The sequence below is a fragment of the Corvus hawaiiensis genome, chromosome 2 (assembly GCF_020740725.1).
Source record: "Corvus hawaiiensis isolate bCorHaw1 chromosome 2, bCorHaw1.pri.cur, whole genome shotgun sequence".
Lineage (NCBI taxonomy): Eukaryota > Metazoa > Chordata > Aves > Passeriformes > Corvidae > Corvus > Corvus hawaiiensis.
Window position 1 is genome coordinate 100,120,135 of NC_063214.1, and position 27,043 is coordinate 100,147,177.

Below are 27,043 nucleotides of genomic sequence, written 5' to 3' on the forward strand. Positions count from 1 at the left end.
AGAATCTCCCAGCAACAACTGAAAACTTTATGAATAAATTACTGTAATGAGCAAGCAGAAATCTGTAGTGTTGAATTCGTTTCTTTAATACTGGAAATGCCTTTACTAGCCCAAGAGTGGATCTAATGTCAAATTTAATGTCAAATGAGTGCTATTAGAGTCACAGTTTTTGTAGCAGACTCAAGAATACTCATTTTCTTACAGTGTGTGCTGTCATATAGATGTTCTCTTCATATCTGTATTGAAAAATGTCTGTTGAGCATAAAACTTAGCGATGCATGTACATTTTAAAAGATGGCTTACTGTATTGTAGGTCTTATTGTGAGCATTTATGGTTACCCTATTTAGTTGAGAGAACTAATTATTCCTGATATTATCTACCTTTCTGGTAAAAAGACAAATACCCCTCAAACTTTTATGTAACAGTTCAGAGGAATATGTTTTTTCACTTGTACTTGTCATGGCCCTGAGAGCACCACTAGTCCTGACTTACCCTGCTAAGCCCCACAGGGGCTCCCTCCCACCCTGCACGGAGCACAGGGCTCTGTTTCAGCCCAGCATGGAGCCAGCAGTCCCTGTCCCAGCCATTTTGCATGGATGTTGGTCTCCAGCCCTGTCTAAAATGTCAGCAAAGGAATTGCTGTGTTGGTTTGTGCTTCCAGCCTTGTCTGCAGTTAGTGAGTGTGTTTAGAGTGGTGATATGCATTCAGTCTTACTGCTGCTGGGACCTAGGGAGAGAGAATCTCAGCATCCTGGCTGTATGGGCCTGGAGGGTGAGAAAACCCCTTGGCTTGAGCATTGAGCAACTCTGGCTCCAGTGGGCCTGGAAGGAGCAATCCCATGTCCCCAAAGACCACTGTTTTCAGGTTTCTTGAACACAGCTGAAGTTTTACCTTTATCCATGTCATGTTGTTGCTGTCCTGACTTCACATATGAGTTTTAATTTCAGATATTTCATGCTATTTACCTGTTGGTGCAAAAGACTGGGATTTCAATGTTTGGTTGAAAAAAGTGCTCGGTGATGGTAACGGGTGAACTGCATGTCGCAATAGAGGTCCCTGTTCCTCCTGTGCCTCCTGCTCCCTTGCTTGCAGCCATTTGCAGACTTCCCTGCAGCCCTAAGATTTCACACACTTCTCCAAGACATCATAACACCTTTTAATGCTGAAATTTTCCTCCTGCAGCATCCTCCTGTAAAAGGTAATACTTGGGAAAAGAAGAAAAATATCTTCGTTTCAGAGAGCACATCTTCCAGCCTTTCAAAATAAAGATTTATTTTGTATCTTTGAGTTTTGCAAAATCTTGACCTGGCGGCACATTTGTATTCATGAATTTATTGTTTTGGTTTTTAAGCAGTGTGCTGCCATCAGACAGGAGATACTCCAGGGCCACTTGAATTTTAAAAAGCTGCATGTACTTATTTTTCTTACTGCATCAAGTGCATAAGACACATTTTAAAATCTTTCTTCGTTACAAAAGATTACATGGGATCTTTTTAGAAAACCACCACTGTCTGTGGTTGGTAGCAGCCTTAAAATATGTCCTGCCAGAGCCCAAAGGCTGAAAGATCCTTGTTTATAAATCCAGGTTTAGGCCTCAGTCATCCCAAAGGACAGGGGAGTAAAATGAGGTCTGACAGTGGCAGGAAGGGCATTCCAAACTCTCATCCAAATGAGTCAGTTTTTCTGACTTTTATTGAAGTTTCTTAATGCAATATGTACCAAACATAGGCCAACACAGAGAGGAACAAGTTTTTCACACAACAGTGTTTTACTTTGCTATCCAAATACATACTTGGAAATTTGGACTTCAGTTGCCAATTATCCCAGTAGCATCTGACTAACTTCCCTGTACTCCACACACACAGTATTGCTTCTTCCTGATACCATTCCAGTTGCTTGTCTTTCTGCTCAAACTTCTCTGAGAGTAAACACAGATATTCCTCATATCAATGTTAAACATTCTGTATTCAGCTTTATTTCCTTGCAGAAAATGTAGACGGTCCTGAAACTTATCTTCCTGATAAGTTTTTGCAAATGTGTCTCTGGAAGTCAGTGTAGCAGTGACATGACCACTACCAATTGTCTGCTGAATATGTGTAGAGGCAAGTGGAAGTATTTTTTTAGAAATCACTAGCAAGAATGAGATAGCTGGAGCACACTGTCAACACAGTTGTCTGACTCCAGACAGACACTGAAGCCTCCAAAGGGTAAAAATGTGGTTGGGTCAACTCCAGCAGGCACTTGCGCCTTACTATGGCATACAGTACAGGCACTAGCAAGCATGGCCACGCTCACATCAGGCATTGAATAAAGTGATTTTTGGCATGAACAGTAACTGGCAGTAGTTGTAACTTACATCTGCTCCTTTGAAATTAATTGTTGCTAAACTTCTATGTAAAAAGAAACATAAATCTTGCAAAACACTAATCACAAAGAAATAAAAGACTTTTCACTGGTTTTCAGATAACTCTTGACTTCATTCTGTCTGAAAGGAAATCAGTATTCAGGAGCACTTTGTTGCTAAATGTACTGTTACTAAAAGAGCTTTTCTGAGATGCCTTTCCTTTGAAAGTCAGGTAGAGAATCTTCTAAATTAAGTTATCAGCTCCCCTATTTTTTTTTCTAATGTTTTTAATTCCAGCCTATATTTTGTGATATTCTGGTTTAGACTTTTCCTGGTTTTGAATATGTTATAAATAATAAGTTACAGTGAAAATGTAGTTCAAAAGTGTGTATGCAATATAGTTATATTATTTTACCTTTTCCTTTTTTCCTTATTTCAATGCTGATGATGACTTTGAACATCTAGTGTGGTTCATTTGCAGCTAGATGAGGCACTGTTAAATTATCCTGCTGCAATCACACAGAACTTACACAATAAGCATCTGACCATCTTTATCTTACATTTTTCACATTGGCCTATTTCTCAGCTTTTCAAATATCCAGAAACGCTATCTGATGACATTACACAGTGAATGTCACAAAAGAAAATAGAGAAATAGATTAGAACCTATGACTGCAAAGGTTATGTTAGGAGTATGTTGGAACAAGTCAACAGCTGTGATGGGAAAAAACAGCATATCCCTACTCTTTTTATATTTTAAATTTCCTTTGATTCCATGAATTTCACTCTCTCGTAACTTCTATTAGAAATGCATAAACTTTTTGGTTAGTTTGTAACAATGTGGACCCAAACAACTGGGTATGACAGAATTTAATTTTGCTGCAGAAGATCCATTCCCTTGACACAGTGGCTGGGATCACCCAGTCAAAGCCGAAGTAAAGGTTAGGAAATACATCACAGTCAGCCTGGCAGGAGGCATTTGATAACACCACAAATAACATTGTCCTTGCAATGATTTAAAAACAGGAGGGAGGGTAAAATAATGAAACAGGAAGCTTTTTCAGAGCATGAGAACTCCTTCCAAGAAACACTTTTTTCACTTTTCTGCACCAATGCCTTTCCGTTATTAACTTTTTTTCCTGCTTAATGAATGCAGACTTTCTGGAGGAAAAGACAAACAAATAATAAGGCTTTCCAAAATGAAACCTCCTTGATGCTTTGAGTTAAAAGTAATTAGATTCTAAAACACAGTCTTCTCAGTCATGCACAGAGAGCGATATATATAAATTGATTTTGATAGCACTAACAGTGAGGTAAACGAAAAAACTGTAATGATAAAAAATGCTTTCCTTAAAAATGTTACTAATAGTAGCAATACAGGTCTTAAATACTACATTAGCAGTTCCACTGAGAAACCTAATGATTTTTCCAACTTATGTTTTAGAAATATGGTCTTTTGTGAAGACAAAACTCAAGTTATGGGACATAGCAACAGACGCAGTGTGGTTCTGCTGGCCAGGGGAATATAAGAAATAACACTGTAGATTTAGGTAGAAATCACTGGTGTTGCAAGATCATTTAGACTGAAGAGTCAAAGATTGGGTTTCATGCCAGCCCTGTTGCTCCCTTCTTTGTTGTCAACTGTAGATTTTTAATCACACTACCCAAGCAACTACCACTGAGTCAGATGACATTTTAATTGCTTAAAATCTGCCATTTTGAAAACATATTCTACAAAATATATTTGCTTCATGGCATAGATTTGTTAACCTTGCTTTAAGGATAAGAAACCTTAAGGGAAGATCTTAAATAAAGGCTTTGGCATAATTTTTGGCCATTTTAATTGAATTCTTGATATGAAATTTAGCCTTAACATTGCAGTGACATAGATATGTGCCTTTAATTAAATCAAAGCTTTCAATTTCTTCAGATGGCCATGAAAGACAAATACAGTTTCATATGACTTATTTCCCAAAGTAGCAATACTGCTTGTTTCTCTCTGAGTTGCAAAAATAATATTACAGAGAACATCATGAATAATGCAAGAAGTCTGATTTAACACCAGGATTATTTCTGGCATTCAGTATCTGTGAATAGCATATTAATAGCATATATCAGTTTTTATGATTGAATGATAGAAATAACGAACTGGCACCAAGCCTTTGTGATTACTCGCCAAAAATGGGATCTGCTCACTAAATCGAATAAATTTCATGTCTAAGTTTAAGCAATTCAGTGAGTTGGACTGCAGGCTAGAACATTGGCTTTTGCTTTATTTTCAACTGTTATGTGAATCTACATGAGACTGGTTATTGTGATGGTCATACAGAAGTAAAATGTTGGTAATTTAACAACTATGCACCGTGTAAATGTAAAATAAATGTATGCCATAAAAATGGCATGTGATGTGATGAATCCTGTAGGAGAAATAAAGCAATATTCTGTCTTTACCATCCCAACAACATCATTTTCAGGTACTGGTTTAGCAGGGAGAACTCAAGTCTTGTAGAGCTGTTTCAGGTTTCTCAGCACTGTAAATAACAAAAGAGATTACCAGAAGAGGAGCCCTGGAAAAGAAAATTTGCTGTTACTGTTTTTCCTTCAGTCCACACACATAATTGTCTTTCCTTGGCAGCAGCCAGCCTGGCTTTTCCTCTTGTACAGCAAGAGGACAAACCATCTCTGTTCTGCTGATCACTGCAGCCTGGTGCCCAGAGTACCAGAATAACTCCATCATTTATCCAGATCTGAAAGTGGTTAGAGGATAAAGCCAATATTCCTTAAATCCATTAACTCCACCCCTTTTTAAAATCCTCTCTCAGCCATTCGCACCCAGCAAAGCTGAAATATGAGCCTGATTTGTAAAGACAGATACATATGGAAATGAAAACCTATTAGATCACGGTGTTTTATGGCACTACAGTACTTTTCTCATAGAAAACAGGTGAACTACCAGTGAATTTTTGGAACTGAAGTTGAAAGTGTAGCAGATGCAGTTATCACAAATGTCACTTTGTCTGACACAACCTCTGCTTTGAATACTCTTTTCAAGCACTCTTCAGTCCTGAAATAGGATCATAAATGCAGAGATAAATCTTTTTAAAATGTAAAGGTTCCTACTAAACTCTGAAGCAAATACAAACATGAACACTGCAGTACAGATCAATAGATGCAAATAGCAAGTCTTAATTAGTAAGCTGTTGTGGCATTTGATTTTGTATCCTAGAAAGGAACTAATATCTCAACAGGAATTCCTATTTAGGACCCCTGTTATTATTAGCAGCTTTTAATGTCAGAGATTATATCTGCATCTGTATTAGGGTGACTTTTTTTTTCTGCAATCGTTTTTGCTGATTAAAGAAAGAAACAAAGACATAGCACTGCCTAGTCTTCTACCTTTACTCCCAAAATATTTAAATGGTGGGAATAATGAAATACACTGCAGCAACCTAGTCTGAAGGTCTTAGCATTGTTTCCCATCCCTGTGAAATATTTTGTTAGGCCGTTTCTCTTTAAACCTGATTCCTGTTCCATTAGGCATAGATAAATAGCTGCTTTCAGCCACAACAAGCTAGTTTCACTAAGCACAACTATGGATTAAAATACTTCATGTGTTCTCCCAGTTATGCAAAGAAATCATGATTCTAAACAGAAAATGCCCCTGCTTTGTTTATTTGGTTCTTTTATTTTGCTTTTTTCATTTATGATGTTGTATTATAGTTACTGTAAACATTAGAATTTTTTCTTCTAAAAGGTGTTAGAAAATAAGAAGGCATTGTGTGCTTTAGTGCATTTTTACTTATGGGGAAAAGCCAAGAAGAGCAAAGAATAAAACCTCCAGTGTATCTGAACTTGAAGAATATAATGTTGTGGGCAGCTTCTTATGACTGAAACCACAAAGTAGAAACCTTTGTTCTTTGATTTGCAGCTGAAATACTTTTTTCTGTCTGTTCCTTTGGGAAATAGGATGGAAATTGTAATTCTTCCCTGGCTAGTCCAGTTTCCAGTGGCCATTTTATTGCAAGCTATATTTAATTTGCCTGTGAGAGACTACATTCCCATTTTTCAAAATATGAATAGGAGTCTCCTATACAGTGGAAAGCTGTAAGTGCAGTACCTTAAAGCTTATACCTGTAAAGTCCAGTCTAAAGGTCACTGTGCTGCCAGCACACACATATTTAAAATCTTTAGAACTCAGCTTTTGTTTTTCTTTCTTTTCTCAAAGATTGCAAAGGCCCCTTCTCTGAGATCCCTTCCTTCTTCTTAAGTCAGAGGTCTGTTCACTTTCTTCAATTGCTAATTGATTCTGACATTTCCTTTCAAGTTGTAATTGCTTTTTGTAGCTTTACACAGGTCCACCTTGCTTTTTTTTCAGGGGGTTATCATGGTTTAACCCCAGCCAGCAACTAAATACCACACAGCTACTTGCTTACCACCCTGCCACAGCATTGGGAGGACAATCAAAAAAGGGTAAAGCCCATGGGTTGAGATAAGAACAGTTTATCAATTGAAATTAATTAAAATTATAAGAGAATCATGACCATATTAATAACAAACAATAACAATATCAATATCAATAATAATAAATAATAAACAATAACAATAATTAAGTATAATAGTAATGAAAAAAGAGACAACAAAAAGGGAGAGGAATAATAGCCGAGACAGACATGTTATGCCCAAATCAATTGCTCACCACGCTGACTGATGCCCAGTCTGCCCCTGAGCATCAAACAGCCCCTTCTGAACAGCTTCCCCCAGTTAATATACTGAGCATGGCATTCTATGTTATGGAATATCCTTTTGGCCAGTTTGGGTCAGCTGTCCTGGCTTGGGCCCTTTCTGGCTTCTTGTGCAGCTCTGCACTAGCAGAGCATAATACACTAAAAAGTCCTCGACTTAAGGTAACCATCACTAACTCAGCAACAACTAAAACATCAGTGTGTAATCAACATTATTGTCATCCTAAATCCAGCACTGAACCAGCTACGAGGAAGAAAATTAACTCTATCCCATGAAACCAGGAGGGGAAAACCAGAGAGAAATCCATCCAATCTGTCCTCACAGTTGAAAGTACAAATCCAAAAGTGATGAGAATAGCAAGCCATTGCTACAAGATATATTCAGGTTCCAACAAAAATACTTCATAAAAGGAGACATAGGCTTCAGGGTGCTACTTGTCCTTTCATAGATCCCAATTTTAAACTTTGTACATTTCTGCACAGCCAAAAATCAGAACACTGATTTTCAACACTTAGGAGAGCTCTGCAAAAACTGTAGGAGTATCACTATGTGTTATACAAGTAAAATATGAGTCAATTATCTTAATTTTTATTATTATTATTATTTTAATTCCATGAGAAAAATATCTATAGATATTTATGAACATTCTATGTCCCTACATAACTACTGAGAATATTTAAGTTCCTCTCAGGTAAATTGTAAAAAGTCAGTTTTCACAACATGTTCAGCTCTTAATATTTTAGCAAGTATATTTTAAGCTTGTGATGCCATTTCCCAAACCATCCAAAAAGCTGTAAAACACTGTGGTATGTTTGGTTGTTGCCAGCAGCTGCTCTGTGTGGGAAACATAGAATCTTATTTAATACCTCCTCAGAGATGGCAAACAGATGGTTTAATGTACTCTTGAAATGTTTGTGCTTGAGATTCAATTATTTTTGTTCAGTTAACAGCCTATTACTACTTTCAGGATAAAATGATGTAACATTCCTGATCTTAAGGCCATAGACTAGCACAGGCTAACATTTAAACATTGTTATACAGTTTGATCAAAATTCTACTTTTGTTTAAGATTTCCAGAGCTCTGAGATCATTAAGTTCAACCTTTGAACATCATCATGTCAACTAGAACACAGTGCTAAATGCCAGAACCAGTCTTCATAAACACCTCAAGGGATGGTGACTCCACCACTTCCCTGAGCAGTCCATTCCAATTTTTAATCCCCCTTTTTGTGAAGAATTTCCTTCTAATATCTATCCTGAACCTTCCCTTGCACATTTTGAGACTATGTCCTCTTGTCCTGTTGCTGGTTGCCTGGGAGAAGAGGCCAAGCCCCACCTGGCTACAACTACCTTTCAGGTAGTTGTAAAGTGGAAAGGCCTCCCCTGAGCCTCCTTTTCTCCAGGGTAAACAACTCCCTCAGTTGCTCTTCAAAGGATTTCTTCTTCTTTCCTTTCCTTCCCCTGAGTGTCCTTCCTAGTAAGGAGCAGCATCTGATAAATATCCAGGGCCCAGCATGTTGCTCAACGTCACACTCAGGAACTGCCACAGCATTTTTTCTTCACATATTTTATCACTTTAAGAGGGTCCTGTAGTTGTTCAGGGGTGAACTTCCAAGACATTGTGGGAAGGAAGTCCGCCAAAAATTTGCCCATGTTCTTACATTCCATGCCACTCAAGACCATTCACCCTTAGATGAGATCTCCAATTAGTCTCCCTAGAGATCTCTTTCTTGATTCTATACATGATGTAGACTGCACTGAGGAGACCTGGCAGACTTAGAGACAAGAACATGCTTTCCTTAACATCCAAAGGGAATTCAAAAGTCTCAAACGCTGTTGTAACAGGCCTGAAGGAGGAAAAAAAGGTGAAAGGTTGAGGAAAATCATCTTCCCCTGTTTCCTGCACAGGCTGGGTACAATTATTACTGAATTCCCAGAGGTAGCACTCAAGGCCAAGGCAGGAGAGCAACGCTGAACACACATTCTAGATGACCCTCATTGCCCTTTATGTTATCATGCCATAAAATTACATCAACAAAGCAATCCCGATCCCTCTCTCTTCAGGCACCTGAAAAGTGAGCCCTGAAAAAGAGTACTGTGATGGGCACATAGTGGATATACAGAAACATATAGGGGGTTAGGTACCACACCCACATGAACAGATCAAGCAACACTGTAACTTGAGGCTCTGTATCTAATAACAAATGCTTAGATCAAATTTATTTCCAAACCGCTCTGGGCAAATCTGTTGTTTTCTCTACCCTTGGTGCCACAACACAGCGCCAATTACAGCTGTCATGTTTTAGGAGTGGTACTCCCCAATTCAGTGCCCTCACTGACACTCTCCCAAAACAGACACTCATCACATGTTCCCCTGCCTTCTCTCTGTCTTCCTGCTCCAGGGATGGAGTTGAAAACCGGAGACACAAAAGGTGAAAATCACGGATTGAGACAAGAACAATTTACTGGAAACAGCAATGAAACGAGAAAACGAAGTAACAGCAACAATATTAACAAGAGTGTATAAAGTGAGACTGATTTTACATACAAAATGCTCACTGAACCTGACACACTGTGGCGTGATCCCAGCCAGCAGCACCCCACTCCACTGCTCAGTCTGCCATGGTTGCTCCACTGGAAAGTGATATCCTTCTTGGAAGCCAGAGAAAGTCCTTTCCCCCACCCCAGCAATGACAAAACCTGGTTTCAAATAACCTCTTAGACATGCCCATAGCCACACCCCTTCATCCCTCTGGTCACACTCCTTTTTAATCATCATAGGATATGGTTGGCTTTCTGGTCTACAGGTGCACATTGTGTGGTCATGTCAAACTTCTCATCTGCCAAAGAGCATGTTGCCTATTCTGTTTGTTTCAATTTACTTTGGGAGGGAGGGTGAAGTAATTTGATTGTTCCAAAACAACGATAAACATGAAAATACTTTACATAAGTGCTTAGCACTCAGAAAAAAATCCCTAATAAAACATGAATTAGAATAAAGTAAGCATGAAATTTCAGATTTATTTGGAGAGAACACACAGCATTCAACCTTCTTTAAGCTACTTATTATAAATCATTTAATGGAAGTCCTATAAGTCTGTACATGAGTTGTATGTATAACTAACTCAGTGTGAGTATTTTCAGATTTAAGAAATAGCTAGAAAACACAGGACACATTCAAAGGACAATAAAGCAATGTTAATATAAATGTTCTTTTACTCCACTATATTTTTTCACTCAGTGGTCTACTTCTTTTTTAGAAACACGGTTATTTGCCTCAATGATGGAAACAGGGAGTGTTGGTTTCTCCCAAGTTAGATACAAAATATGTCCTTTTTCAATCCATGCTCAGAATATCAGCACTGACTCACCAAAATCCTGTACCCAAGGCTCTGTTGGGTTATGACTTGAATAGGTAAAGAAAACGTTATCCTTTTTCTAGAAAAATTAAGAAAAAAAATCACTTACAGTAATGGGACTACCTCTTCTCTGAAAATCTAAAGACAGGGAAGATATTTTAAGAATACAGAGAGTTAAACATTGCACAAAATGTTGCTGTTTCTTTGTTATCAAATGAGAGAGCTAGGGAGATTGCAAAGGCATATGGTTTGGTATGAAATGAAAAATTTCATGGAACTTTTTATATCTTTAACTCTGATATAAAACTTTTTTCCTCCCTCTTCAGTCTCTTTTTGGAGGCTTAATGAAAATAAATTCAAATAAATAAAATTAAGAGAAGAAAATAAATAAATAAATAAAACCTCACCACACATTCTTTTCACAGAAAACTCAGTGAAATTCCATCAGTTGGATCTGACAGTGGTTCATTATTTCATCTCTGTGTGGGTGGGTTTTGGTTATTTTTTTTTTCCAAATGAATTTAGCTTTACTCTGTCCTTTGAAATTTTTTATGGGGAGTACCTAGAAGAAATTATAGTAAGACTCAAAATAAGAACAAAAGGAATGAAATGAGAGAAGAAATAAAAATCTTATTTTCTATTGGAAACTTTTAGCTATAGTCTATTGGAAGAATATAGTTACTAACAAGAATTATTCTCCCTGTGAGTAAACAAAGAAGAGTATTTGTTATTGTTTACAATAGCATGTTCATTAGCTTATATAAACTAGAGACTTTATAAGCCTCTTCAAATCAAACATTTTTTACCAGGTATTTTAATTGCTGATGCCTAGGCAACCATGAAATAAATTACAAGTTGCCCTTGCATGATTTAAACCTGGTATGAGACTTGCCACAAACAAAAGAAATATTTCTCTGCTGGATTTCTTTCTGCATCATTTACTCCCTGCAGTTTAGAGCAGATTAATGTGTTCAGAGACTGATTGCCGTAATTACTCTGCCCTGCTGCTCTTCTATATTATGCAAACAAACGCACATGATGAAAGAGAGAAAATGGACAAGAATAGAGAGTCTTAGGCTCTCCTGATACACAACTTAAAACAACAGATCATGAATAAAAGCTGAAACTTTGAGCTAAACTTGAGTGCAGTTCACAAAGATGATACATATCATTAGTTCTTTTTCCATGTTTGTTTCAATGACTTTTTATGTAAAAATTTTCCATTAAAATTGTTTTTTTAATTCATTCTCCTAATTTAGCAACTTTGGAACTGTGACAGATTTTCAGTGATGGTAAATGTTAAAGTTCTTTTGAAAAACTGCTTCCAAATATTTGTTTGCCACTAGCAATCATCAATGGAAATAATTCACTTATATTTCAGTTACAGGAAATGACCATCATAAATATTTTAGATTTGCTTTTTTATTCCAAAACAGAGTAAAATAAGATTTTTTTAAAATATGAAAGAAGACTGTAAAATGAATCAGGAAGTTTTGGATGATAATCTGATAATTCCTACCAGTAGCATGCGGACAATTTGTATACAGTATGTGTGTCTAAAATTTACACATTCATACACACTAATGAAATCACTCACACCTTTTTCTGACTACACTTTACCCCTCTAGCACACTGTAAGATATCTGGTCAAACAATCCCATTTCAGGAAAAAGGCTCAACCTGGTGACCTCCAGGGGTACCTTTTTCTACCAATGTTTTTGTGGCCTTACGAACCCAGCCTTCCCGGAAATGGAGAGAAACTTGCACTCTCTTCTGTAAACCCACAATTCAAAACCATCATGTAAGTGTTCCTGCATTGGCCAAATGGGTTAAAATCTATTGCTGGTAATGGTTTACATAAATGTGATCGTTATGGCAGAGAAGTTGACAAAATGTATTTTTAGTACTGTGTTGTTTTTTTCTCCTCCCCTCCTATTTTTTTTTTTTTTAACTTTTGCTAATACTAATAAAGATATGAATAGAATGGGGATCACTGTACTTTCCTTTTCTTGTTGCTTCTACTTTTTTCCCTGGATAATTATCAAGAAGCGAGGTTTAGTGATTTTTTTGTAATCGATACTAAGTATCCTGTAATTGTAAATTCTCCTGTTTCTATTGTAGAGGAGACCTCCTTTTTAGGAGGACCTAAAAAGATCTCACAGCATTGACACTATATTAGGGACTAATTCCAAACTTACAAATGCCAGAAAAATCTCTTTCCTTCATTTCCCTTGTAAATACTTTTCACGATTATTATGCTCTATCTCTGAAATGTCTACTAAGTACTGTTTTGTATTGAGCTTTGAAGTATTTTTTATTTCCATTACAGTAATGATCCTTTAAAAATTAATATACAATACTGTATATGTACATATATATTATATATTATGTATATAATAATACAAGTATTATAGAATGATGTAGATATATAGATACATAGACATATAGATATATAGATATAAATATAGAGCAAACGAAGAGATTAAATGTCATTCAAGAAAGAAAGAAAGAAAATTTTAAAAAAGTAAGACTTATCCTTGAAGCAGGATACTGAGAAATGGCAAACTTGCTTTTCTGCCACAAGGACTTGTGTGCTAAAGTCATTGGCAGTCAGCACGATCTCAGATAAGAATGCCTATCGTCCCTTATAGGATTAGAAGAACACTATGTCTGTTTTATCTATCTGCTTCCTTTGAAGGAAGCATATCTTACTTAAATTTGTCTCGTCTTTCTCATGCTTTAAACTCCAAGATCAGATTACCTTCTCATGTGTCTAAGTACATTTATGGAAAATGTGGCAAATTCAGCTAGAGCTTTCTACTGTATTTTTTAAATTATCTGATGATACTTATTTCATTATTGTACTAAGAAAATAATAATAAATTAAAAAATGGATAGAAACACTACAAGCAAGCAAACAAAAAATAAACCAAAAAATAAACCACAACTACAAAAACAAACCTAAAACCCAGAAACCAAACATAAACAAATAAACAAAATAAAAATCAAACCAAAGACAAGTACAGAGTTTCTATGAGGTTGTCAGTCTGATGAATGTGGCTCACTCTGTAAATGCGAAATGAATATTTGGGGGACAGGTCTGAGGAAAACCATCTGTTCTCAGAAATCCATAGATATTGCAGGGCTAGTATGATTCTAGAAGATATTTTCAAAGGTGAAAGCCATATGATTATGTGGCCAATAAAAGCATTGAATAAATGAACTGGACTTATTTTGCCTGTTCTGTTTTCTCTGCTTCATAGCCCAAATTCTATCTGCACATAAAAATAACCCTTTTTATCTTTTTCAGTATCTGTCACTAGGAAGCTTGCTATTCAAAGTTCACCTATCATGAAACTTGCATCTCAACCAGAGTAACATTATGTTCAATCAGACTGCAAACAGGTTCATGTGAGTTCAGTTAATTTGCAAACAAATGCTAGAATTAAATTTTTCAGGTTTTATGTGCTTTTGGATATTGTTACTATGGTTACTAAAACCGTAGCATGGTTTTTATGGTTATGAAAATCCAAATTTTATTGCATTAAGCTTCCACTTAAGGCAAGCTCTTCGCAGTGAATCAGGCTGGAACAATACCTTGTTTATACCACTGAGGTCTTCCCTCCTTTCTCTGACCTCCATCTCAGGCTGTCCTGCCATTCTTGCAGTCATACTCATGACTCATCTATGTTAATCATTTGTTTCTCTTGGCTTGGGAAACATTTATGTGTGTTCTGTCTTGTACCAGAACTTTTCACCCTTGATTGTATTATCACTTAGTAAAGGTGAATCAGTTCAGCAGGGAGATGTTCAGAAGTCATTTCTTCCTTGCCTTTATCTATCAATTACAGCCTGCCATCTCAGATTTTGTAAGTGACAGCGTGAAAGATCCCAGTCTGTTCTAGTGCATCCTTAAACAAATTTTACTTCACCAGCAGTTAAAAAGCTCACATAGGATGCTGGAGCATCAGGAAATATTTTCTTCTGAATTCTATTTATGAGGGCTTAAACCATTACAGTTCAAATTCATACTTTAACAAATTTAGACTGATATTCACATTCTCACTTATGACTTCTCAGATGACTAACAAGGAAAACAGTCTCAAACTGTCTTTCATATTTAATGAACTAGATGTGCATACCTGCTCCATTACACTATAATGAAGCCCTATTCTTTGATGAAGACCAGAAACAAGGGAAATTTAGCTTATTTAAGTGAATGGTGAAAGCAGAATTTCAGAAAAATGCTTTCCTCTTTCAGTTTAGCAAGCTTATTTATGCCCATTACTGTGAGTAATGATGTCCCTTTACTTTCCTTCAGTAAGTAAAGGATAAGAAATTTTACAATTTTATGCCAAACTAAAATATTGATGGAAGGAATTGTAGACCTGAACATCACAATGCCTACACTTCTTTCTTGGATATCTTCCTATCTCTTTTTCCTTAAGAAGATAGTAAGTACAATTACTGTTTCCTTTTACCAAAGTTGAATAAAATGGTAGAAGTCAAGTCCAGATACAAATCACTAGATATTGATAACCACCTGTTATGGTTTGACTGCAGTCAACAACTAAGCCTCACAGAGCTGCTCACTCCCCCTCCCCCACTGCAACTGGGCAGATCATAAGAAGGGTAAAAGTGAGAAAACTTGTGGGTTTAAATAAAAATCACGCGTAATGGTGACTTAGGAAGACAGACATCACTCCGAATGTCGCCTCCTTCCTCCTTCTTCCCCCAGCATTATGTGCTGAGCTTGAGGCCGTATGGTGTGGGATATCCCTCTGAACAGTTGGGGTCACCTGTCTCAGTTGTGTCCCCCCACAAACTCACTGTGCACCCCCAGCCTGTGCTGGTGGGCTGGGGTGAGAAGCAGAAATGGACTTGGCTCCATGTAAACACTGGTTAGTAAAAGCTAAGGCATCCCTGTGTCATCAACACTGTTTCCAACACTATCTAAAACACAGACCATAGAGCTACTTGGAAGAAAATTTGTTGTATCCAAGCCAAAACCAGCCCACCACTACCTACCCTTGCCTTTACCTTAGATTTATCACAGCAGGGCAGATCATATATTTGTACCTTAACCAGGGGAAACACTCTGCTGCTGTTTTTTGGGACCACTGCTTTCTTTGGAACCCTGAAAACTATGTGCAGGTATTGCATCAAAGGAAAAGACCCTACATTAAGTTAAAAAGTATACAGAACAGAAAAGGATAGAAATGTCTCTAAATAAACCTGAAATTAACTAAAGAAAAACAAAGAAACAAAAACTCCTGCAAGAAAACTTCAAGTGAAGCTAGTAACCAATGGCACACTTTTCAAAGTGAACATCTAGTTTTGACTTTTTCTTTCCTTTTTTTTTTTCCGAAGGCATGGATGGACAATTCCCTATCAAAACAAATCTTTGCTCTAAGTAACAGACGTAATAGTGTGGTCTTTAAAACCAATTTGGAAACTGCTCTACTGACCACTTTAATTTTCATTCACACTTTGTGCTAGGAGTCAATAACTGATAACTTTGTTAAGAATACATCAGTGTAATCAGGTAAAAATACTGAAAGCCTGAAAAATAGAAAAAAGTATATTAGCCAGTTGCTCAGCTGCTATACTTGCTAAATAATGAATCCAGCTTAGCCAGAAGGTAAATATCACCTGATTTTCCATTATTTAAATAACTTACCATGAAATCTAGCTCGGTGGTTGTTTGATTTTCTTTTTCTATAAATATATCTCTCTTTTGAACTATTTGAATTTTATATAGTCTCATAAAAAAAAAAAAAGGCTATTTAAAGCTAATAATTACTTAATTCAATTTTGAGGTTTTTATTCAATCCAAAAGGACTGGGTGAAGGACTCAACCTTGGATTTTACAAACAACTGTTGTCGTTTTAACCAATTTCATATTTGCAATCTTCACCTCCTTTTGTGCTTGCCTCTGATAACAAATATTTTCCCTGAACTGATCATAAGATTTATCACCATATCTTTAGTTACTATCCCTGTTAACATTTCTATTTTATTATGTATGAAACAGAACAGCAAAATTTTGTCTAGTGACATAATATTAAGTATTTGGTCAAGAATGATTCCCGGGCAGTTAAACAAAGCATCATGACAAATGATGAAGAAATAACAAAATCTCAGCCATGGAGGGCTTTTTTTGGAGAAGTCACAATTAGTTGATTATTTCATCACCTTTTTTTTCCCCTTAACACCTGTGACCAGATCCAGCATGAATACCTCCTGTGTCTTGGTAGAAAAGGATGATATTGCATAGTCTTGTTGCTTCTAATTTTCTGGATTTGGTCTTGGAAATACTTTGTTGCACCTCCCAGAGTCTACAAATGTTGCCTTGTGAGAATCAAACTGACTTTTTAATATGAAAAACATTTGCTGCTAATCTCAGAAATGTCAGTGATGAGTGCCTGTATACCTGGAAAGCTGCAAAGAAACAACAAACACGTTATCATGAGGGGATAACTGTTCTCTCCTTGAAATGCCTTATGTAGAATAATCAATATCTTGTTAAACGAATATATTTTTCTCAATTTTCTTCTCTCATTTATGTGTATACACAGAGGGAGGATTAATTCACATAAACTCTTTCTAATGTAAATTATTTTCTGTGCTTTCTATTCTTTGGTCTTTTACCTAAACTAAAATCACGTTTACCGGCTGTGGAATAGAATGTAGCTTTGCTTAATGATACAATAGCTAATCCATATACCTTTTTTTTAAAATTGCTTTCACATAATTTTTTAACCCCAGGCAGGTTAAAAGTAATGTGCTTTTAAAAGCATTCACTATTTAATTATAGGGCATTTTTTTTAAACTTTTTATTGCTGTTAAATGTGTCTTCTTAAGATATCTCAATGCTATTTTGATCTCCCGTTAAATTATTTTCATTTATTCAGACAGTTTTACTTTCATTATAACAAATTAATGAATTAATAGAACATGACTCAACAGTGCTTCAGCATCCTGTAAATGTTAAAGAGGTTTAATATGTTCCTGACAAAGACACATCACCTTGAAGTAAATCAGACTTTATCAACTCAACTTTTTTTACCTGATTGGCCTCTTAAAAAGAGAATAAACAAGGGGGAATTCTTTTCTATGACTTTTCAGTAAATCCCCTCTAGGCAATGCCGGATAAAAATCAAAATGCTTAATTATAAAACTTCTAAAAATAATGGGTTTTATAAATATATACGTTAACAGTCTTTGCACGGGAACCGGTGAAACACTGTTTTGTCTTATATTCATTTATGATTCTGCATATGTACTTTAATTAAAATTTGTAACTACCCAACACTTAGTAGAAGCTCCTTCAAACTTAAAACTTTAGCTTCCTGGTGATAATTTCTGTGTTTATTCCCATATTAGCCTACAGTTATTTTGCATTAGTTTAATATTCCTTGTTTGTTAGAAATTTATTAATGTACTGTCTTCTTTTAGTTTAAATCCTTCTTTTTGTGGTATCTTTTAGATGCTTAAATATTTACTCAGGTATTTAGAAAATTGTGTTTCCTTTTGTCTGATCTTACTCTACATGAAAGATTGTTATCTTCCAACCTACATTCAGTTTTCTGTGACCCACCACTTAATTTGCTGTATCAGTGCTACCTGGACATTATTCCTTTCATGAACAACAAAAGTACCTTTACATTAGATCATAATTATTCTAATTTTCTAAAATGCTGTGAGCATCAAGCAGCTTAATACTATGAATCTTATTTGCTCAGAGGCCAAATAGTCATCTGTTTTCATCTTCCTGTTTATAAATGCTGTACTCTTATTCCTTTATGAAATACTTCGGGTTTTATTTTTCTAACTGGTGAGTTTTGCAGCATATCAAACAACACTAAAAAGGCTAGTCCATACGGAATTTTGTGATGCAAGAAAACAGGGTGATTTAAATTTTTTCCATCAAATGCTATAAAACATATCTCCCCCAGGGTATAAGGAATGAGATGACTAAAATATTTTTTACAGTTTAAGAGGTGGCAATATAGGAAAGGGTAACAGCAGTGTTTCAGAAAAGCTACAAAACATTCTATAGCTGAAAAACACTGACTTAAATATTACCTAAATTTCACATGCTGCTTGCACAATTTATATGCTGCTACTGTACTCCACAATTGAGAACTTACAGGATTTTATACCAAATTTGATTTTTTTTAATCTACTTGCTTTTACCCAACTGCCAGAACACCTTCTTTTTATATGCTCTGAATCTATATATATCCAATAAAAGAACCTTTTATATATAAATCCTCCTTCAAATAGAAAATTTTTGTAACACTATGCTTTCCTGAGTACAAAATTATCACTTTACAGGTTTAAAATCCATCAGAAGTCATAGACTGTTTAGACGGAAGCAGTGCTTGTGACAGCGAATACATGCAGACTGGAAAAGTAGGGACAGGATGTCCCACTATAGGTACTCCATGGCAATTGACTTGTAGTCTCTTTCCCCATAAAATTGGAAGAATGACTGCTACAGATTACCAATTTCACATCCTTTTCCTTCATAAACAACTAATGATAACATATTTAATGCTTCTGAGTAAGAAACTCAGTACAAATTATAACCAGAAATTTCTGTATTCATGATTAAGCCAACATGCTTAGTCATTATTATTTTCTTTCCCAAGAAAGATCTGGGTTTTGCTCACTAAATTTCATTCTTTCAAAAAAAAAAAATTTCTTCTAATAACTGAATTTAGATTAACTTCAGAAAAATCTTTAACACCCCTTTCCAAAATCTTTTCTTTGCATACAATCTTTTTGACAGAAAATATCTGTCATTCAATAAGTCATTCAACAAGATTTATTTGCTTTCCAAAATGTGAGATAAAAAGGGCCTGCTGGAATGAAGATAGACATAAATATTAGTAAAAAGAAAAGGATTAAGGGGTTTTTTTTGTTTGTTTGTTTGTTTGTTTGTTTTAATTAACAGCATTTTTAAAAGTGTTAGGTTTTGGAGTACTCTTGTATTTGAATAAATAGATTTTGTTAATCTTTGAACTTTATGTGAAAATTCTCCTGATTTTTCTTAAGTTTAATAATGTCTTCTGTCATTGAAATTATTGTTTTAGGCTTGCACTCTATATTGTCTACTTTTATTTTTAATCTTTTCTCCTCTTTATTTATTCTTTCTATTTATGAGAGTCAGGTAATTCAAAAGTTTAAATTGCTTTTATCCAGAAGTTACAGTTAAAGAATTATCTCCAAGGTAAAATACAAACTTGATATTAATATGAACTTCTCTTGTTTATTTTTTACTGTGTTGCTTATTCTATTTAAAAAATACTGTTGTCTTTCAAACTACACATACTATGTACATAATTGCACTACATATCAAAATACCTGAGAGAGAAGAGAGAAACATGTAAATGAATTTTGTGTGCTTGCTGGCTACAGTTGGGCCAAGATCCTTACAAAATTATCAAAGATGGTTCAGCTGGAAAACTAGAATGAGGTTCAGTATAGACTGAAATGATATAAAAAATACAAGTATCACCCTACCAGATTTAAGACAGTGAAACTACTTTTGTGATATCTGCCCTTAGCTTTAATACATATAGAGTTTGTGTGTTTTTATTGTTTGATCTAACCTAGTAGAAGTTTGGTAACACTGCAAAACATTGCTTTTAAAGAAAACTTTCCAAAGATACAGGAAAAGTCAAAAGATGGTCATTACACACTTTGCAACCCACGTTTCCTCATTTCTTTCCATGGGTAAGGATCCTAATCCTTATTAAAATCTCCATTAGAACAACTGAATATTGCTGTAGATTTTTTTTTTTTTTTCTAATCTAACACTAACAGTAAGCATATAGTGACTTAATGGCTCTGGACTTTTCATAATCACTTTTCCCAAGAGATAGTATACTTGAGTGTAGTGTATCTAAATAAAACCCTATATAGTTGGTGATCTGCCCTTATGGTGAAGCCATGTAAATGAGATTAAGTTAAGTCTGAATACAAGCCTCCACTGATGGCTGGAGGACAGCACTTTAGGAGTGCATTAATGCACCTGTTTTCCTTTTGGAAACAGGATGGGAACCTCTTTGGCCACAGCTGAAAATTATGCCTTATTCATGGTACAGCTGTACATATAGCATAAGATGATCTGCAGGTACCTTCCTGGGCCTGATGTGGCGCCATGAGAAGTCAGTTAAAAAAATTCCAGTGACTATGAATGACACTTGAGAGTGAGTTTCCCACTTAGACAAGTATGCAAAGTATCTGTTTTTCCACCAGTTCTGATTCTCTCAAGAGCCGTATACATATCATGCCTTTTCCAATGTTTTTGTCAGACTGTCAGATTACATTACCAAATGAAAAATTGACTCCTCTGGTGTAAAACCAGTAAGTGACAGCATAATTCCAACTTTGTGATGTAAGATGAGAACTCTACAGAGCAGGTCAGAAATGTGATTACACGAAGAAACTCACTGAAGATCTTTTAAATTAAGCTTTTCAAACGTCATAATCTGATGTAAATTTATAAGACCAGGTTTAGTATAGATGAAAATATTTTTATTTTAGCTCAGCTCTTTTGAATCAAGAACAGATGCTGTTGTATGGTTTGTTTTTTAACTTGGCATAGTTCTGAAATGACAGATGTGCACTGTTGTGCTGAGTTGCACCAATAGCTGTGTTTATGCTCAGTGTCATATTCAGAGACACTTGAGAACATGCAGAAGACAGTTTCATATGTGTAACAATGACAAAAATGTGTGTTTAGCTACATCAGGAACAGCAGAACTGGAAAGGGGCTGCTTCCATCTCTATGATTCAGGTGAATATCTTCATTAGAGTTGGCAATGTTATAATGTCAGATATAAACATCCCTCTGAGAGGTTGTATGACTCCTGAGCATTCAACAGAGTGTGCTTACCTATACAGCTGGCTCACACTTGAATTTGCATCTTCGTCCTATGAAAATTTCAAATTCATTGGTTCAGCAGAGCGAATGCTCTGTGCTGGTGTCTGTTTCTCAATAACTTCTCTTTCCTGAGAAAAGAAGAAAGCATATGGGCTAGATTATTCCACCTTAATATGTTCTTTTATTTAAGTTAAACATTTGGTGTTCTGCCATTTCAGACATCAGTGTCCCCTGAGTGAGTTTGATTGTCCTTTCAGACAGCTCTGGGTATTTCAGGTGCCTTTTAATAATGGATAAAAATGTGTGAACTACTTTCTGCAATGGGGCATGACAAATAGAGTAACTTCTGACAAGCTATGACAATGTAAAACATATCATCTGTTCCTTGCGCTCAAGTAAAAATCTGCATCCCTACAGAGAGGCAAGTTAGATACCTGGCAATAGCTGCCTATGTGCAAGACAGTTGGTAAATATTCTGTGATATAAAACATGTTAGTGGTGGAAGAATGACCTATTATATATTTATTGTAGACTAGAATATATAGGGACATATCTAGTAGTTTGGCAGCATACAGCCATGATAATTTGTGTTATTATTAAAGCTTGTTTGTGTATCAATGAAGACTGTATTAAGTCTTCCATAATAATTGCTTATGTATGAGCTTTGCTGTGTTAATATGAAGTGATCACGATATTAGGATTAAAATAAAAAGGGAAAAAAATTCTGACACTGTTGAAAAGTGTATAAAAATTTTGAAAGCTAGATTGCATGTAAGAATTCTACATGAATGGATTAATCCTAAAAGCCACAGTTAAGATTTATTTTATTTTTTCCAGTCCTAATTGACTACAAATATCTATTTCTTTTCAGATTAGTTAGCATTTGTAAAGTAATGCTGCATGTGAATTTGCAAAACAGGTTGTCTCCTGTACAAAACCAGAATATACATATGTGTATAAGTAAAAATGAGTAGAATATTTTCAGAACTAAAAGATATGAATACTTTTCATAAATCTTGACCATTTTTGTTTTCTGCATTCATTGTGAAACTATTCAGAAGAAAACTGAAAAACTTTACATAAGACTACACTTTTGTGAAAACTACTTTTTAAATTACATCTAAACAGATATGCTATTAGATATTCTTGATTTTAGGGGAAGGAATTAAAAATTGCTCCTCAAAGTTTTTAGAAGAGGTATTTCATACCTTTTTCCTATGATTGGGTTTATTTGTCTGATTTATTGAATACTAGTTAGCAAACTATGCTCAGATTTTTATGTCTTTGACAGAGCTGATTTGATACAGTAAGTAAATAAATAAAGCTCCATACTTTGCAACTAGAGCTATTTAAAATGTCAGAATGCAGTCAATGGTTCTCAGGATTTAGCCTGCCTATAAAATAATTTGGAAGCATGTTTTTTGTTGTTTTCTCTGGTGATACATTTGTTATTCTTTAGGGTTAAGAATGGATTCTTCATTTCAATAGCTATTTTTAGTGTTCTTTATATTATTGATCACCAAAGGCACCTTCAGTTTTAAATCCTCATTTACTTTATATTTAAGGGTCCTAAGCCATTCATGACTCAGGAGATAACTAATGCACGATGTTTGCATTAGTCTCCAAGAAATAGAACTAGTTTATATTGAAGTAGCTTATTTTAACTTACTGGACAGAGATTTATTTGGCTTTTCCTGTTCTTTTCTGAAAAAAAACCCCACAAAAACCAAAAAACCCAACAACTTACAAATATATAAATCAGTTCTTGAAGATCAGACAAAAGACAAGAAAACAGTTACATTTCCCTAAAAAATATTTCTGGTTTTTTTTTTTTTTTTTCTTAAATGCAGAGTTCACTTCTTGAAATTAAGGTATACATAGTAAAATTTATACTGGAGATACTTCAGAATGATTTAAAAAGAAGCCTTTAGAATGCACTGTGTTTTGATATGATGCGTTATCCTTCTTTCACCAATCATGCTATCTATCTGCATTCAGTTTCTTCAGTCTTCATGTCTGCTATAATAAGATATTGCAGAATGAATACAAGCTGTCCACTCTATTTTTCATCTATTTTTAATAAAGTAAAAAAGAGGAATAAAAATTATAATGGTAAGTATTTTGAAATTGTGTTTTAGAATACAGGTTTTCCTATGTCAAGAGGTAGTCTTCCATCCTGTCTAATTAATTCAATTTTGCTTTTTAAGCAGCATATCCATGCTCCGGCTTCTATGCTTTTCAAATCTCTTGAAGCATCTACAACAAAAAATTTCCAGATGATCTTATAAGCTGTGGTCTAGCTCAGAGCCTCAGATCAGATGCTAGCAGCTTCATTTGAGCAAAATTTTTTCCCATTTATTTCCACTTCTGTGATTAATATCTATTTTTCTCTTGCTATACTAAGCCTGATCAGATTTTAACTCAAAGCTTGTCATTCTTTTCTAGGTGGCTTTTGGTAATGCTTATTGATGCATTTATCTTGTGAGCTATTAAATGTTTCCCTCCTCTTTTATAAGGGTAATTGCACAGATTTTCCAATCTGGCTGCTCTTCAAGACATTAAGAGTGACCTCTGGTTCAAGGAGGAAACACAGGCTGTAAGTAGGAAAATACAGTTTTAATTAGTGTATCTATAACTCTGGCCACAAGACCAATAATTAAATCAGTCTGATCCAATCACTATTTAGATCAGATTCAGATTTTATAGTTTGCTGTGTAATACTGTAACAATCTTATTTCTTTTAAGCATCTAAATAGCATAAGTGAAATCCTGTGTTCATTGTACTGTGAGAGAGCACTAGGAATGTTGTTAAATGCTTGGTGTTGTACAGCAGGATGAAAAGGGGTGTGTTTGACAGTCTCGGAGTCTTTTAGAGGTTCCATCACTATTTGCCAAGGTGGAGTTTAGGTGGGAAAACAACACCAGCATCACACTTTCCAGCCATACATAACCAGGAAATAGTCATCAGGATGGGATTTTTTTATAGCTGCACAGTGATTTCTGTCCAAAGATTTCTATCACAGCTCTCATGCATGTGCATTCATCTGCACACACATCCACACATCTGATCAATCCTGCCCTGCCAAGAATCATTTTCCTGTAGCTGAGACTGTACTCTCAGTAGTGGCTTATGGTAATATTTTATTCCTAAGCTTCTGCTGCTGTTGTATGCTGTCATATGTATGAAGCATATGTATGCTTCTCTTATTCCATACAAAAATCACCATCTCAACATTATTGCAGGGCCTTTTGTGGACTATCTGATTTTCAGTGTGTTGAAATCCACCACATTTTTGAGAGGGGGAAAAAAAAAAAGGCAAAACAAGAAACCCCCAAAAGACTAAATGTAAAGTTGGGGAGAAAAAATTTTGCATAATGCTTCATTTGTCAACAGTACCTTGAGGACTTTTCCTGTGCTGAACTCAATATTTCTGTTGAATAAGACAAATAGCTGTTTCTACTGGTCAAAACTAATGTTTTGAAGAAAGTGGCAATTAGTATAAGATCAGCAGGTTTTTTTAACAATGACATATTTTGCTTGATGATATTGCAGATATATTCTTTTAGCATACTACTTTTTCAAATAAATAATTTTAATATGAGTTTTAGTATGAGACCAAATATGCTGACGACAAAGGAAACAAAAAAGCTGGGATTTTCAGCCATTTGATTTTATCACATGAAGGCTTTACTTCCCAGCTTGCAGGCAAACTCCCATGCTGTTTCAGGGACATTATTTTTGGACAAAGATCTTTGAATAATTGGGGGGAAAAAAAAATACAGAGGTCTTATTATCAAAAGACTAAATCTTGTATGATAGTTAAGATTTATTTTTGTCTATATTTTATTTAGGTAAATGAAAACATTTTCCAAAGGTGACATTCGCAAAAGAAAAAATATTTTTTCCAGGGCAGTTTTTAGTCTAATGATAAAAAACTTTCTATTAGAGGAATTTTAATTTTTTAAAAAATCCACTTATTAAAAACTTTTTAATATAAAAAAACTCCATGGAAATTTATGAAGAAGGAATTAAAAGTTTCAAATTTGATGAGCTATTTTTTTTTTAGGCATATTTAGACTTCCCATCTTTAAACCCAGGCTAGAAGAGTATTTGTGAAACAACTGACAGATGCCTCCCTAATTGCTACTATAAGAGAAGAAACCTATGGTTTCTGCTTTCAAATTATAAAACTTAATTGCTAGGTTGGGCCTTAATAATGAAAAGTTAATGTTTAAGTCTTTGTGGTCCAAAAAAGCAGCTTCACTATTGAAATAAGAACAAATTCCCCACAAGTCCACAATGTTTTTAAAATAATGTAAGAAGTGAGAATAAAGAGACCCTATAAAAAAGAAAGTCTTGATAATGTTGAAGGCAATAGATAGGGGTTATCAAAATGAGACCAATCCGATTTTTCTTCATTTGGCTAGCATAAATTGTACAAATTATGCATTTCTCTCTTTATGGCCATTACGAGACTCAGAGCTTTGCAACTATTCAGCAGGTAGGATAAACTGTTATCATGTGCAAGCACACAAAGGATGTGAAACATTTTCTAAGGCATATATAATGTTGTCTGGTTTTGGTTTTAATATCAGTGAAGAACTAAATTGCCTTCAGGTGCCCAAACTTCTTATTTTCACATAGGCACACCATATTTATCAAACATAGAAATTCAGAAGACCATTTCTCTTGGGCCATCTTTAGACAGATGTCACCGTTGTGGGTGTCAGGACACAGTAAATTAATGCCATAACTTTCTAGTTGTCTCTGTGCCAAAGACTTGGAAAACCGGGCTGTTAAGGGCAACTGCAGGAGAAAAGTGCCAGGGACTAACACAGACCAGAGAAGAAACAGTTGCCCAGGGAAGCCAAGGACACATCACTGCCACCACTCTTCTGGTGCCTGTTTTCCAAACTGTTGTAGAAGAACCTTTCCCTGCATTTTTCCGAGCTGCATGGTAAAGCCTGCCAGGATGTAGCTGTCCTTAAATCAGTGGGGTATAAAATGGAAATGTTTTTACTATTCTCTTGGATTTTGAGACTGCAGGATAAAGCAGGGTTATAATCTCAATCATTTTATTGCAGTTATGAAAACTAAAGAGTAATTTATGTACTGTATGTACCTATATGTTTTTATGTGTACACACCTTTTGTTAGAGTAATTAATTTTTGATTAATTTTAAATAATTATTTTGCCTAAGTTATTATTTTCAAAATTACTGGTCACCAGGAGCTGTTATTTTATTTAAACATTAGGATGACAAGATTTAAAAGGAAATCATACGCTTTAGCATTTTAAAGCATCATAGAGAAATAGTTCACAAATAAGACTTTCATGCAACATACTTTAGACACTGGTTTAGAGTGATTTTCACTAGTTATTCACTGGAGGTCTTTTAAGAGTCATCCTAATACCTAGGTGTAACACTGATCTAACAGAGATGTCCTGAAAGCTAATAGACTCTTTATAGGTAGACTGTACCTATTAAACCATAGTAAAAGTATTTTCTAGCCTTAGATTTAATAGAAAGTAGCCAGAACAAAGAGAAGAAAAGTTTTTGATAGCCACTGGTCTCCTTTTTGCCCAAATTATCTCATGCTCTGTAGGTGTGCCAGTTTGGCCAAATTTAGAAATATATCCTCTGAGAGAAGGCAGGCTATAACCACCCCTCCCCCACCAGGTTTGGGAAAAAAGAAA